Source organism: Papaver somniferum, chromosome 10, assembly GCF_003573695.1.
Source record: "Papaver somniferum cultivar HN1 chromosome 10, ASM357369v1, whole genome shotgun sequence".
In the NCBI taxonomy this organism is placed as follows: Eukaryota; Viridiplantae; Streptophyta; class Magnoliopsida; order Ranunculales; family Papaveraceae; genus Papaver; species Papaver somniferum.
The window spans coordinates 51,783,173-51,797,122 of NC_039367.1; the positions used below are offsets into that span (position 1 = coordinate 51,783,173).

At 35.5% G+C, this 13,950-nt stretch overlaps 2 long non-coding RNA genes across 2 annotated transcripts; one reads left to right on the forward strand and one right to left on the reverse strand.

Moving 5' to 3' along the window:
• Positions 1-398: 398 nt before the first annotated feature.
• On the forward strand, positions 399-4,644 carry LOC113319697. Its single transcript, XR_003345757.1, has 2 exons — positions 399-579; positions 4,326-4,644. It is a non-coding gene; the product is annotated as an uncharacterized LOC113319697 (long non-coding RNA).
• A 4,209-nt stretch (positions 4,645-8,853) lies between these two features.
• On the reverse strand, positions 8,854-11,024 carry LOC113315248. Its single transcript, XR_003342876.1, has 3 exons — positions 10,859-11,024; positions 10,426-10,557; positions 8,854-9,218 (listed from the first exon to the last, which is right to left on the reverse strand). It is a non-coding gene; the product is annotated as an uncharacterized LOC113315248 (long non-coding RNA).
• Between the last annotated feature and the right edge of the window lie 2,926 nt (positions 11,025-13,950).

Here is a 13,950-nt window from a genome sequence, read left to right on the forward strand (position 1 = left end):
AGCGGGAGAGTGAGAGGATAAAACAGATATGCTTTTTGTAAGGACCTCAAGCTTGTCAACGCTATTAGACCAGTCAAGAGATGATTTAGCCGCTAATGACTCGATTAGTTAAATATAAATTTTAATAATTAAAAATTAATCTAACAACGATCTAGATACGAAACTAGTACCATTAGATAGGTCTTGAAAAGTTACGCGAATTGGACTAGTCGAACGTGTCATTCGGATATCAGACAAAGAAGATATCAACAGATTACTCTGAAGGGCAAATTTGTCTTTTTTTCATGATGAACCGTCTTGTCTGCCCTTATCAAATCTCGTGGGATCTTTAGTATTTTCCTTGGTCTTATCTTCCAAAACCGATCGAAGAAAATCATTTCCTTTTCTTTCTTTCTCTGTCTTCTTTCTTTTTCTCTCTTCAGTTCTTTCTTCTTTCTTTCTTTCTTTCAATCGTCTTCAAGTTGACGAAATGAGCTTAAATTGATGTGAGTGATTCATAAGCTTAGTATTTTGTTATTTTGATGGATAAGGCTATGGTGCTGAAGTTGTTCGATCACAAAAAGAATCAACAGAGAAAAGGTAAATTAGGTTTTTGTTAATTCAAGGGTTTGTTGTCTGATTTGGTTGATTAATCGAGTTGTTTATAATGGGTTTGCTTTTAATTGAAGTATAATTAGATGTACTAGGTTTAATCGGACGAAGACCGAAGGGAGGAGTCCTTAAGGGATGAAAATATGTGTGTTTGTGCGTCACATTTTTTGTGTAGAAAAACGAAGAAAAAAAAATCTCTGGAATTTCTGAATCAAACAGAGACAATTGACAAAATTGATTATGGTTTCCAATAAAAGATGATAGAGTAAACAAATTACATGTTCAAACTTAATTTAATAATCAACTAAATAGATCAGATGATTCAGACTTACTGCAGTAGCAGAGAAACGGGTAAAGAAGATGAACTATTCAATGCGAACTTCACTGCACCCGCCCAATGACCCATATTCGATCCACGTTTATATCCCCCCCCCCCCCCAAAAAAAAACACACACACACACACACACACAAAATTGGAAATTTCACAAATTGAAATAGAAATTCCATCATCAACCCATTTAAATTAGCTTTACTCACTTCATCACTGTAAACCCCGTTTGATTGAGTTCTCTTTAATTATTGTATTACTGTAGATATTTCTCTGAACTATAGTTAAATATCAAAAACACAAAACTCAGCTGATTACCGAATCATAAGCATTTTCTATCTTAAAACCCATCATCTTAGGAATTTGAGCATCTTCCATCTTAAAACCCCTGAATCTTCACCCATCAGTGACTAAAACTAAACAATTTTGTGACCCTTTTTGAACTCTAATAGAGGGTTTAAAAAAAAAAAAACTAGGAAAAAAATGAAATTGATAGACCGGATACAGACTAGAGACAAACGAAAGAGAGGAGTACGAGGAGGAGGCACCGTGTTTGGTTTGATTTTCTATTATGATGCCAGTTTACAACAAAATCCTTCAACTCCTGAACTTTGAAGAACACGTGTGCATGCATTCAGTAAAATCAAACCCGTTGGACACTTGGTACGCCAATGAAGTAGCATGTAGCACATACGCCCGCATTCTTATTTGATCCCCAAATTTAGTAAGGTCAAATGAGCCCACTTTGTCGTACATTTTTTAAACTGAACTTGATATTTTAGAAGCATGGACTTGGATAAATATTAGATGAACTTGGTAACTTTTTTATACATTTATTTTATGAATTCAGCCAAATATTGGTGTCTTATTACAACTAAATTTGTTCTAGTTTTAAAGTTCAGTGTCGTTTCTTCGTCGGCCCTCACCGCGCGCGGTCATCTAGTTTAAGTTTCTTTAGATGAATTGTAAATTAGGGTTTCCCGAGTTGAGTTGGGATACGAATTAGGTGACGATTAAGAAGAGATTGGAGATGGGTTTAATTAACTGAAGTAAGAATTTTGTTCAATTGATAATTTGAAGTGGTCTTGTTGTAAACTGAGAAGTTAAGGTTTGAAGTTCCGAAATAGAGGTGGAATTGAAGTTGATGAAGAACTTAGGTTTTGATTTTCGTGCTAAGATGATTATAGTGATAGTGACAGGTAGATGTATGTTTAGGATTGCATATGGATTTGGTTAATTTTGAAATTTAATCACAAAGATAAAGGAATTAGGAGTTTAGTGTGGCCTGAGATGATTTAGGGTTGTTGTTGGTAAATTAGAGTTAGGGTTTATGACAATACAAGGATGAAGATAGGAGTTTTGAGTGGAGAAGATTGAGTGGTGTTTATAACTTAGATTATGTTGAGATACATGAGTTATGAAGATAAAAGTATGATGATGGTGATGGCTTGGATATCTTTGGAGTGAACTATTCATGAAGTCAGTTTATGAAGATGAAATTTATACAACATATACTTTGTTGATGTGTTTGTTCAATTGAACTCGACTAAGCTGTTGGTGGTTGGTAATCATTGTTGTTAGTTGAATAGCAGGGGAGTTATACATGTAGTTGAAGTTGTAAATTGAATGAATGGGGATGGTTGTATATTAGTGTGACTGTTGTTGATGAAGTTCAAGTATAGATGAAGAACAAAAAGAGAGTGTTGTTGTTGTTGTTGTTGTTATTGTTGCTTAGAGTAAAAGATGAATGAAAACTGTTTTAGAGTTTTGTTGTGCTGTGTGTTATTGTTGTTTGATGCACAATGATTGTGCATTAGAGTTCTTTTGCCTGAGCAATGGCTCTGGCATGTGCAGAAGCTGTGGCATGTTAGTCATCCCAGTCAGCTCAGCTGACTCGTAGTATTTGACTGAGTTGAATCGGTTCGACTCAGAATAGACTCATTGGACCGAGTTGGACCTTTCCTAGTTGCCATTTGACCCTTGACCAGTTGACCGTTGACCTGACCTTTGATCTGGACTTAAACGTTGACTGTTAGTTGACCTATGACCGTCAGTTTGACCGTTAGTGACCGCTAGTTGACTCAGATGGACTGGACCTTAGTTTAACGGGTCGGTTTGTTGGGATTGGACTTAGAGCCAGTTTTCCCATTGAACATGAATTGGACTCTTATGGTCTGAATTGACCTTTGGTTCCTCCTACAAAGTTGTATATATTCTTAAGTCATATCTAATGGGTTGTATAAATAATCTAATTGAATTAGTTTACCTTTAGATATGCTAAAGAGTGATAATGAAAAGGTGTAGTGTCATAAATGGGCTTGGAACCATTAGTTAGACTTGTATGAGCCTTGTATGAGCCTTGTATGAGCCTCTTGGCTAATTCTTAGAGTGCCTGTGTGATTAACAATCAATCTTTATTTAACAACAATCAATCTATAGGACGAACCACTGGATTGAGGATCTCGAGGTATTCATGGCTTGTCATCAAATCAGGTGGGGACTCTTGTAATCTTTAAGTTACTTTCATCTGCGAGCATGATGTGTAAGCATATTGTTTGTAATTCAATGGGTATGTTGTGTGATATGCGTTGTGTGGTTTCCCCGTGAAGAGTGTCTGTGTTCCCCATAGCTCTTGGCTAAGTTTTAGTAGGGCAATGCTACGTTGTTTGAATATTACATAGTAGTCCGGCTTTACCCCGGTTGAATATTATTACATTTTATCGTCTTAAGATAGTAGTCCGGCTTTACCCTGGTTGATTATTATATATACTATATTTTATTTGGGGAAGTCACTCATGTGCATATTATACTTGTTTGTTCAGTCTTAGTAGTATGACTGGGTTACTATGACTTTGACTTAAGAAGAAATTTTAGGTTCATGACTGGATATGGTTATTATTTGGAGACTTCGGCCTACAAATAATGATTGGGCCTTTTGTGAATCTGATGTGCAGGGTCAGATCATAGTAATCAAAACCTTATTATATTCTAGACTTAGATGGTGGCATTTGGATCTATGAGGTGTACGCATTCCACAATAATATCCTACGGTACCTGGATTCATGCTATCATTTGAGATTGGAGTTATTACTAGCATCTTCTTCTCCATTGAGTGAGACGAGGTTAGGATAACATATGTTTAGGTTGTTTAACTCTATTCTCGTAGATCCATCTGATGGTGGATCTTTCATGGATATTTCCACGATGGACGCAATATCTGGGGAAAAGAGTTGAAGCAATCTTCTGCTTCGTGTTGTGTGTAAAAGGTGTTATCTGTTTTCTTCTGATATTTTGTTTTAATTTCATTATATTTTAGAACCGTGAAGCATGTTAGTGATTATTTCTAGGTTATAAGTTTCCACTGGGCACCCTTTTGGTATGATGTGCTCACTCGTTCCCACTTCAGTTTCAGTAATCAGAAGGAATGGCGCGCGTGAAGATGCCTGTTAGCATAGCTTAAAGCTTTTTGCGATGTTAGAGATGTTACGAATATTTTATATTTCTTTATTTTTTATTTATTCTGTAAAACAATACACTAATATATTCATATCACATGAGAGTTCTTCATTTCTACAATATCAGAGTGTATGGGTTTGTTTTTGGAATTAGCTTATGTAACTGAGTTTCTTAAGATCGGTAATATAGGTTTGATGCTTCAATTAGGTTGTAATCCTATTAGTTAAGCAGGTGACTAGGTTTGGGTGTCACACTTTTGTTTGATTTCATCTTTTGTTGTGGAAGACGGATTGGTTAGTTGGAAATAAGCTATTATTCAGCACATTCCTCAACAATCCCATATTTCCCAGGTGGCCATTTAATCTAATGTAATTAAGAAGACCTGATGTCATACTCTGAGAAAAATTACTTAACAACTAACAGTAAGCAAGCACCTCTGATCCTCCAAGTTGACTGCTTTCACCATTGCAGCTAACTTTGGGATATTGAAATTGCCAAAAATAAAATAAATAAATAAATTCTTCTTCGTAGAAGTTGTAGTACTAAGTTTAGATGTGAGAAGAAAGGGGTTTTACAAAGGTTGTATTTGGGAATGTCTAGTAGTAGTACATCCATAGTTTTTAACTAGGGTACCTCCATATGCTCAAATTAAGTAGAAACCCAAAACTGCATTGCCAAGGTAGGAGCCCTAATGTCAAGAAGGAACTGCAGCAAAAACAGTGAACGCATGTTTGAAAGGTACTTGTCAGCACTTGGTGGATTTTACCCAGGGAGATACCGGTACTACGTTCTGCAGAGATACATAAGGTTTTCTTTGTGTGATTGATAGGCCATTACTAGGTTCTACAAAGATATTTAAGGTTTGTACTAGAGAATATGGATCATTGCTAGGTTCTGCAGAGACATCTATGTGACTATGTCTAAGGCCTAGCTCGCAAACTGCAAATACAATTTGCTCAAAGTGGCAAAAGTTTAATCAGTTTGAGGAGAAAAGAGGCATGCAGTCAGGCTATGAACATAACAACACAGTCAAATTGCCATCCAGGCCATGTCTAGGTATAGGTTGCAAGTTATATTTGTATAACCATCCTTGGCAACAAAATAAAATAGCTTCTCCGTAGAAATATAATTATCTAAGTTAAGATCCAACAACATATCATCAACTCAAGTCACATAAAACTTTATTTCTCATAACATATTTTTCTTGGAATCTCATTTACAAACACCCATTTACAATCAATAGATATAAAAGAAAGATTAGGTTGAAAGTACCTCTTGCTCTCCAAGTTGATTGTTGTCACCATTACACCTGACTTTGCGATACTGACAGTCTTGTGATTTCCATAGTATTAACTAATAATCAAGCACGTCCCTCAAATTTTGATTGAAAGTTTAAACAAGCATAAGAAGCAATGGAAGAGTGCAATAGTGAGACCGAGATGCTGAACTGCCCCTTGGAGAAGGAGGAGGGAAGGGGCCGACTTTTCCAGCTGCAGACAGTTGTTACACTAAGTACAATGGGCTAGATTGAGCTGCTAGCTTAGCAGTTAAATGTTGCAATTCAAAAAAAAAAAGTGTGGCCTAAAAGTTAACACTAGTTCTCTCTCCTAGCATCTGCTCGCAGGTGAAATAGCAGCGAGATTGAAGCGCTGAATGGTTCAGTGCTACAAAAATCACCTTTACGCTGAATGGTTCAGCGCTCACAAAAATCACACGTATCACAAAAATCATAAAATTTGATCTGACAGCTGAAATTGGTTGTGCTTAACCAAACAGTGTTGGCGGTGGTCCCAGCTGGCGTGGGCTGCTAATCTAGTTGCTAGATTAGCACTCCGATAGGACTTAGGAAGTAGTCCTGGATGACGTGGACTGCTAATCTAGCTGCTAGATTAGCACCCATAGGACCAAGCCTTAAGTAAGGAATTAATGAAGTTATTAGTAAAACGTTTAAGCTCACACATCACTAGTGACGATCCAAAGTTTACTCACTCTGAGAATAAACAACAATTGGACTTTTGACAGTGTGATCCTCATCAGACCACACCAGTGATGCAGTTGCCATTTCATCTGAACCCAACCCATCTCCAGCAACATTTACAACAAACGACTTCGTCTCATTTAGTGACTTGAAAGAAAGAACATTAGGTTCCACTGACACCGTAATCCTATCATCCGATGTAATCTTCACCTTGTACATTGATTTCATGGTGCCAACATTGGTCAATGTTCTTGTAAACTTTAAGTGAATCTTTTTGCCCGCTTCGACATGAGCACCAAATGAAGGATAATTTAGATTCCAAGGTTGATCAGTTGTAGATCCATTGTTGCTGGGGCAAACTACTGTTTGTAATGAGCTTAACTTTGGTTGAGTCGTAACCAATACTGAAAATGTGGGGGTCTAACAACCACACCCAATATTTCATTTGGCAATATGAGAGGACTTACAACAATATACTTTCAAGAGAATCAACTAGACAGTCAAACTCAATCTTATAGGAAAGTATATCAAGGAGCGATATATCTATTCTATTTCAACACAATCAGAGTTAAACAGAAACAAGTCCGTAAACCTGATTTTAGTGTGAAGCTCTTGAACCAAAATCTTTTGTGTTAATCACAACCTATTCAATATCCACCGTGTATAAACCTCTTTAAGATACAATCACTAAAGGAATATTTCAATACAGTGTCCAATTGAAATATGGTTAGTCCAGACTGGTCTAACAATGTAAAAATAACAAAATCAATTGTTCAAGATCAATCAAGTCTTATCCAACAAACAAGGTCGGATTTAAAAACTATGATTGATTAACGTACAACCTGTATTATTTCAATTATATAAATAAAATATAATGTGGAAAAGAAATAACACAGACACCAGAAATTTTGTTAATGAGGAAACCGCAAATGCAGAAAAATCCCGGGACCTAGTCCAGAATAAACACACACTGAATATAAGTTGTTACACTAATTTTCTACTACCTATTCGGACTAGATGTAATACCTGCTTCAGAACTTATAGAACTCCTAGCACAAAACCGATTGTCTTTAGGAATTATTTTCATAAATCTTCTAGCAGAACCCAAAGCTCTCTTTAGAAGATACAACAACACGATTGATATTTTTCAATCTTTTGTTTTCACAAAACACCAAATCGATTTCCCTTTAGATGTAAATCAAGGTTTTGGAAATCTTGTGTTTGTTGTGAACAACTACCAAATAAAAAGTAGTGAAATGAATACAAACTTGTAGATTAGGGTTTTAACTTACAATCAGTATGCGTACTCACAAGAAGTCTGTGAACCTGATTTTCGTAAGTGAACTTGGGTGGTTCCAAAGATCAATTTCCAAGTTAAGAAAACCCAAACAATTCTACAACAAGAACAACTAGATAAATCTAGAGATATCTTGTTTAAAACTTCTTAAGGAATTTTGCGAGATACCTTAATCGAAGTTTTATTTCTAGCTTCCGATTTCGACTAACAAGTGTTGGTATACGATCGGAAACTGAAACCTATCAAAACCTAGGGTTTATGATCAACAACTCTTGAATGGTTTTATATCAGAAGAGAAAACCGTAGAATAGACAAGAGGTGAAAAACCTAGATTCCAAGTTGTATAATCAATCACGAAGATTGAACCCAACTTGGCTTTGTGATCCACAATACAAAGACTTTTATCTCACTCTTGTTCACGAAGAACAGAAGATATTGAAAACAACCTCATGAGCTTACACCAATTTTCCAAAAGGGATAAAAAACGTGTAGCACTCACGAACCCTTTATTTATAGTGAAAGGTAGCTTGAAAGCTAAGCAAAGCTATTTTCCTTTTTCAAGACTCTCCTAATTTTGGGAGTCTTTCCTAAGTTACAACTCTTGCCAAAATAATTAACTAAATAATTAATTAGCAAATATTGTATTTACGTGAATAAATCACATTTGAACTTAGACGGGAATTAAAAGTTATCACAAACACTTTAATATGGTAATCAAATATGTTTGGATTAATAGCCATCTTGCCTAGATAAAGAAACATCACCAATTTGACTAAAAAAGAATTCTAGTCACGTAATTTGGCGCAGGTCCGTGAACCGTTACAAGTAGTCCACGGATTGTTTCCTCCTAACGAACTATAACAGTTACAACAACACTTATAATTGTTACTTTAATAAATCACTCATAACTTCATCGTTATAACTCGGAATTGAGCGATTCTTGGCTCGTTTGAATTCGTAAGCTCATTCACTCTAACGTGAGATCCTTTCCAGGGATAAAGGTTATCGTCACAAAAATCGTGGCTCAAATAACCTCGAATATATATACATAAATGTACATTTATAGCCTGTTTGGATACAGAAGCAGAAGTCAGAAGTGCTTCTGTACTTCTCAGAAGTTAAAAAATGGATAAGTTAGCTTTGGCAACTGCTTGACTTATAAGTTGAAAAGTCAATAAGTAAGTTTGGCAACACAACAAGGCAGAAGTCAAAATATATTTAGTATCATAAAATTAATTGTTATGAAAAAAGAACATAAATCATCAGTTTTATTGTTTGTTGCAAAACAAATTTATGCACCAAAAAAACATCATTTTCAGACCAACATCAAATTTTTACTATCTACAAAAAAAAAAAGAAAATCAGAAAATGTGAGAACGATGGCCTTCTATGTGTTTATTCTTAGGTGTAACTTATCCTTAGTATTGCTCCAAAAGATAGGTTATTGTTAGTTGAGTAACTTGAGTTGATATCTTCAAAATCGAGAAAGTTGCAGCACTTGTATATGAAGGCGCAGTACTTCCTTCGGATGCGGGAGGCGATGGGGTTGGTGTTGCATTTTTTGGTCCCTGCAAGCACAAATATATAAGCACTCCAGCTGCAGTAACTAAGACAGACAAAGTAGTAAAAGAAAAGGAGTTAAATGCACTGAACTAGTCAGAAGTATACAACTCAAAGGCAGTGACACCTAAATAAACCTTCCCAACGGATGGAAAAATACTCTAATTTGCAAACAAATGACAACAACAACCAAGGCAATTACAACATCATTAACAACTCTATTACTTTGCAAACTATTCGACTTTTCGGAACCCACCATAACCCTCCCCTAGTTGACGCTCAAAGTTGAACCAAAAAGGACACTGATCACCAGTAGTCACATATATAACCACATCATGAGATGCGACATGAAACAGCAAGCGCTTGAATAGTACATGAAATGTGTGAATACAACTCTCTAATGGACCTAATATCATCTCTTGTTTTGATTTAAATGATGATACTCTTGGAATAATCTAAATAACATTGGAAAGTACACGGGATTGGAGAGTTCTCTTGTAAGTGGCAGAAAGTTCTAGAGTTGGTTGTAAACCAAGTGAATGAAGGGCCAGGTAATTAGCTAGAGAATTCTAGGATGCGAAGTCGGTTGTAAACAGGAATCAGGTAGAGAATATTCTAGACAAAGCTAGAGTATATGAAGTCGGTTAAGTATGGGTGTATGGCCTGTAAATAGGCATCAGATGTAAGCATGTTGAGTTGTAATTAAGTGGAAAAAGAAGTGAGCGGTAATATACTGAGAAGAGAATTACTCTAATGCGAAAAGTAAGTGGAGTCAGTGAGTTTTGTAAAAAAAGTGAGTGTGTACGACCAATGTTTTTGAGAGCATTAAAATTCACGATTCTTAAACCACGTTTGAGTGATTGGTGAGTTAAGTGAGCCAGTTTACTCATTTTCAATACCCATTAGTCTTTAATCCCAAAATCATTTCCAACAAAGAGAACATGATCTACAAGTACAAATGAATCAAGTTCTATATGAACCGATATATACCATTCACATTCGACATTCCTTCAGTTATGAATCAAGAAAACTCATCCAGGATCTCTCTAAAACAACCCTTATTTTTAGTTCTGTCAGAAATTTCATCAAACACCTACCATACCTAAACAATTCATTACTTTATTGATTTCAAACAAAATTAATAAGAACCCGGTAACGAAAACAATCAAAAAAGAAAAACCCAAATAAGGAATTTAGTTAGTTATCAACACTTACCAGTGACAATTGCAGCTCCATCAATTCAGCAATTCCAATTCCATGAACATTTGCAACTGTGTTGGAGTATGAAAAACCAGAATGACCTCTTCTCTAAACCCAATTCCCTTCGTACATATCTTCTTGCAACTGCTGCTTGTTGTATTCAACATCACAGTCAATCGAATCAAGTTAATTGAAACAAACAATTAAGAATTCGATTTTTTTTTAAGTTGGATGAAAATCAAAGTAGAGTTTGATGTCAGGAGTAACATTGTCGCTCTATTAGAAGAATCCGGAAAAAAATTGAAAAAAAAAAATGATTGAGATTTGAAGAGTTTTGAAGAAATTGAGATGAGAAGAAATGGAAAAAAAAATGTGACAGACAAACTACAATAGAGTGACCATATGATGAGAGAAACGAAAAAAAAAAAGAAAAAAAAAACACCCTAACCTGTTCTTCTTCCACAACTTCTTGTTCTTAATCCATCACTCTTTTGATCTTTTCTGAGTTCTATTCAAGACTGAAGTACAGAGTTTAATAACGAGGAGAGAAAGAAAAAGAAGGACACAAATACCGAGGAGAAGCAACTTTTGGGAGAAGTCGACTTCTGGGAGAAGCAAAAACATTTGGCTCTGAAAAAAAGTTAGTTTTCTACTTCTATAAGTTGTTTCCAAAACTAACACCCAAACGAGCTTTCGACTTATAGACTTTACTTATGTTTGTCTATCCAGACAGGCTATTACCGTCATATGAATTGTTTCATAGAGTAAGCATTTGTTTCGATAGATTAGAAACATAGAATTGAACAAGAATCCGAATGAAATAAGTTACCACATACATTTGTTGATGAAGTCCTTGTTGATGTCTTCTTGTAGTCTTCAAACTCGATTGGTCAAGGATAGCTTCGATTATACTTCTTAGACTTAATCTAGTCCGAAACTATCTATAGTATACTAAATCAAGAATGTATTTTGGCAACTAAAATTGACATCTAACTTGACATACCAACGCTAGTGGGTTCAACCGAGCAGTGCTCTAACAATCTCCCCATTTGTCAATTTTAGTGACAAAATCATTTTACATATGGATTGTACTTGTTAAAAGCATTACAGCTCCAAAATCCGACATGCTTGATTTCCTTGGTTCTTCAACTATGCATGTGTTCATCCTGTACATGTTGAAGATCCATCATAGTAGTATTACATAGCATCAAAGTTTAATTGTATCACAACTTTGACAATAATACTACAGTGATATGTATCACTCCCCCTTAGTCAATACTTCATCTCAACATGAAAACCACTCCCCCTTACATAATGATCTATAAACCATATGTATTTACATTAATTCTCCCCCTTTTTGTCAATATAAATTGGCAAAGGTGCGAAAACTAGTGGGATCCTCATGAAAAAGCGGGGGTCTAACCACCACACCCAATATTTCGCTTAACAATCTGTATGGACAAACTCTTTTGTTAAAAGTATATCAAAGAGTTATATCTCACTTTCTTGATTCAATACTTACTCAAGTAAATAGAAATCTGCGAGTCTAATTGAATACAAGAGAAATCACTTGAACGGTACCAAAGACCAATGTTCAAGGATCAATCAATATAGATCAACAACCAAAGGTTGGATTTCCCAATTGATCGATTCAACGCACAACATGTGATGTTTCAATTATATAAAAAAATATAATGCGGAAAAGAAATAACACAAACACCAGAAGTTTTGTTAACGAGGAAATCGCAAATACAGAAAAACCCCGGGACCTAGTCCAGATTGAACACACATTGTATTAAGCCGCTACAGACACTATCCTACTACAAACTAACTTCGGTCTGGACTGTAGTTGAACCCCAATCAATCTCACACTGAGCCAAGGTACAGTTGCGCTAGACCCAAAGTCGAAGACTTTAATAAACAAATCTTTATCACACAGAAAAGTCTACGATAATAGATAAATCTGTCTCCCACAGAAATACATACGAGTTTTTGTTCAGTATTTTGATAAATCAAGGTGAACATGAACCAATTGATAACCCGGACTTATATTCCCGAAGAACAGCCTAGAATTATCAATCACCTCACAATAATCTTAATCGACTAGCGAAACAAGATATTGTGGAATCACAAACGATGAGACGAAGGTGTTTGTGACTACTTTTCTATCTTGCCTATCAGAGAAACTAATCTCAAGCTAATCTTACGATTGTACTCAAATATGATAGAAACAGCAAGATCAGATCACACAACTACAGAGAGAATTGTTGGGTCTGGCTTCACAATCCCAATGAAGTCTTCAATTCATTAACCTACAGGGTCTCGATAGAAACCTAAGGTTAAAAGAGAATCGACTCTAGCTAGTACAACTATTATCACACAGGAGGTGTGGGGATTAGGTTTCCCAGTTTCTAGAGTTCTCCTTTATATAGTCTTTCAAATCAGGGTTTGCGATCAATGTTAGCTTAGTAAAAAAGCATTCAATATTCACCGTTAGATGAAAACCTGATTAGATTCAAGCTAATATCTTTCAACTGTTAGATCGAACTTAGCTTGTTACACACAAATGAAATGCACGTTTATTTAGGTTTGTGTAACTGTACCCAAACATGTACATTTAGTTGGTTCAACAGTAGTTAACCAAAATGGTTAGCCATATGAGCACTTTCATATCAACCATATTCATCTTAATCATAACTAGTTCAAATGACTCAAGAGAACTAGTTAGAGAGTTGTTCAATTGCTTAGATCCCATAGAAGTATATAAGACACAATCGAAGCCAAAACGATTTGATTCACTCGAATCAATTCATGAACTTTATAGACACGGTTTGCAAGTATGCATTCCTTAGTTTATATAAGTTTAAAAATTCATGAATAATCGTTTTTAGAAACTAACCCACTTAAGTACGCATACTGGTACGCGGACTTAAGTACCCAGAATAAGTTTGTTTTCAGTTCACAAACTCCAGCAGAAATTCACGGGATGTGAACTTCCGACAGTGCGCGTACTGGTACGCGGACTTCAGTTCCGGTTTTCTTGAGCAGCAAAGTACGCATACTTTGGTTCAAGGAATAAGGACTAATTACACACGTATGAGTTATCACACAATGTTTATATCCTTTCAAGGTTATATTCTAAACTCTCATTTCAACCATTGAAATATTCTTAGAGGATGTTATATAGTTTTGTTCACAAGTTGTTTTTCGTCAAAGCGATTTTCAAGTAATTGAAACTAATATGAATTTCGTCACTAGTAAAGATGAATTTGGCCAAACTGAAAGCTTACCAACACATATTTGGAGAAATAGATAAGCGAGATAAACTCGGCTCGAAATAGCAAATGTGTATAATCATAGTTTATATAGCAATGCGACTTTTGTCTTAAGATAGGTGATAGACTAGATAAACTTTTGAGTGATAGATAAGTTCAAGTCTCCATATCCCTTTTAGTCGATGAAGTTCTACCAGTTCCTTGAGCAGTTCTTCGTCTTTGTATGATGATCTTCATGGAGTCTAGAGTTCAACTACACTTTCTA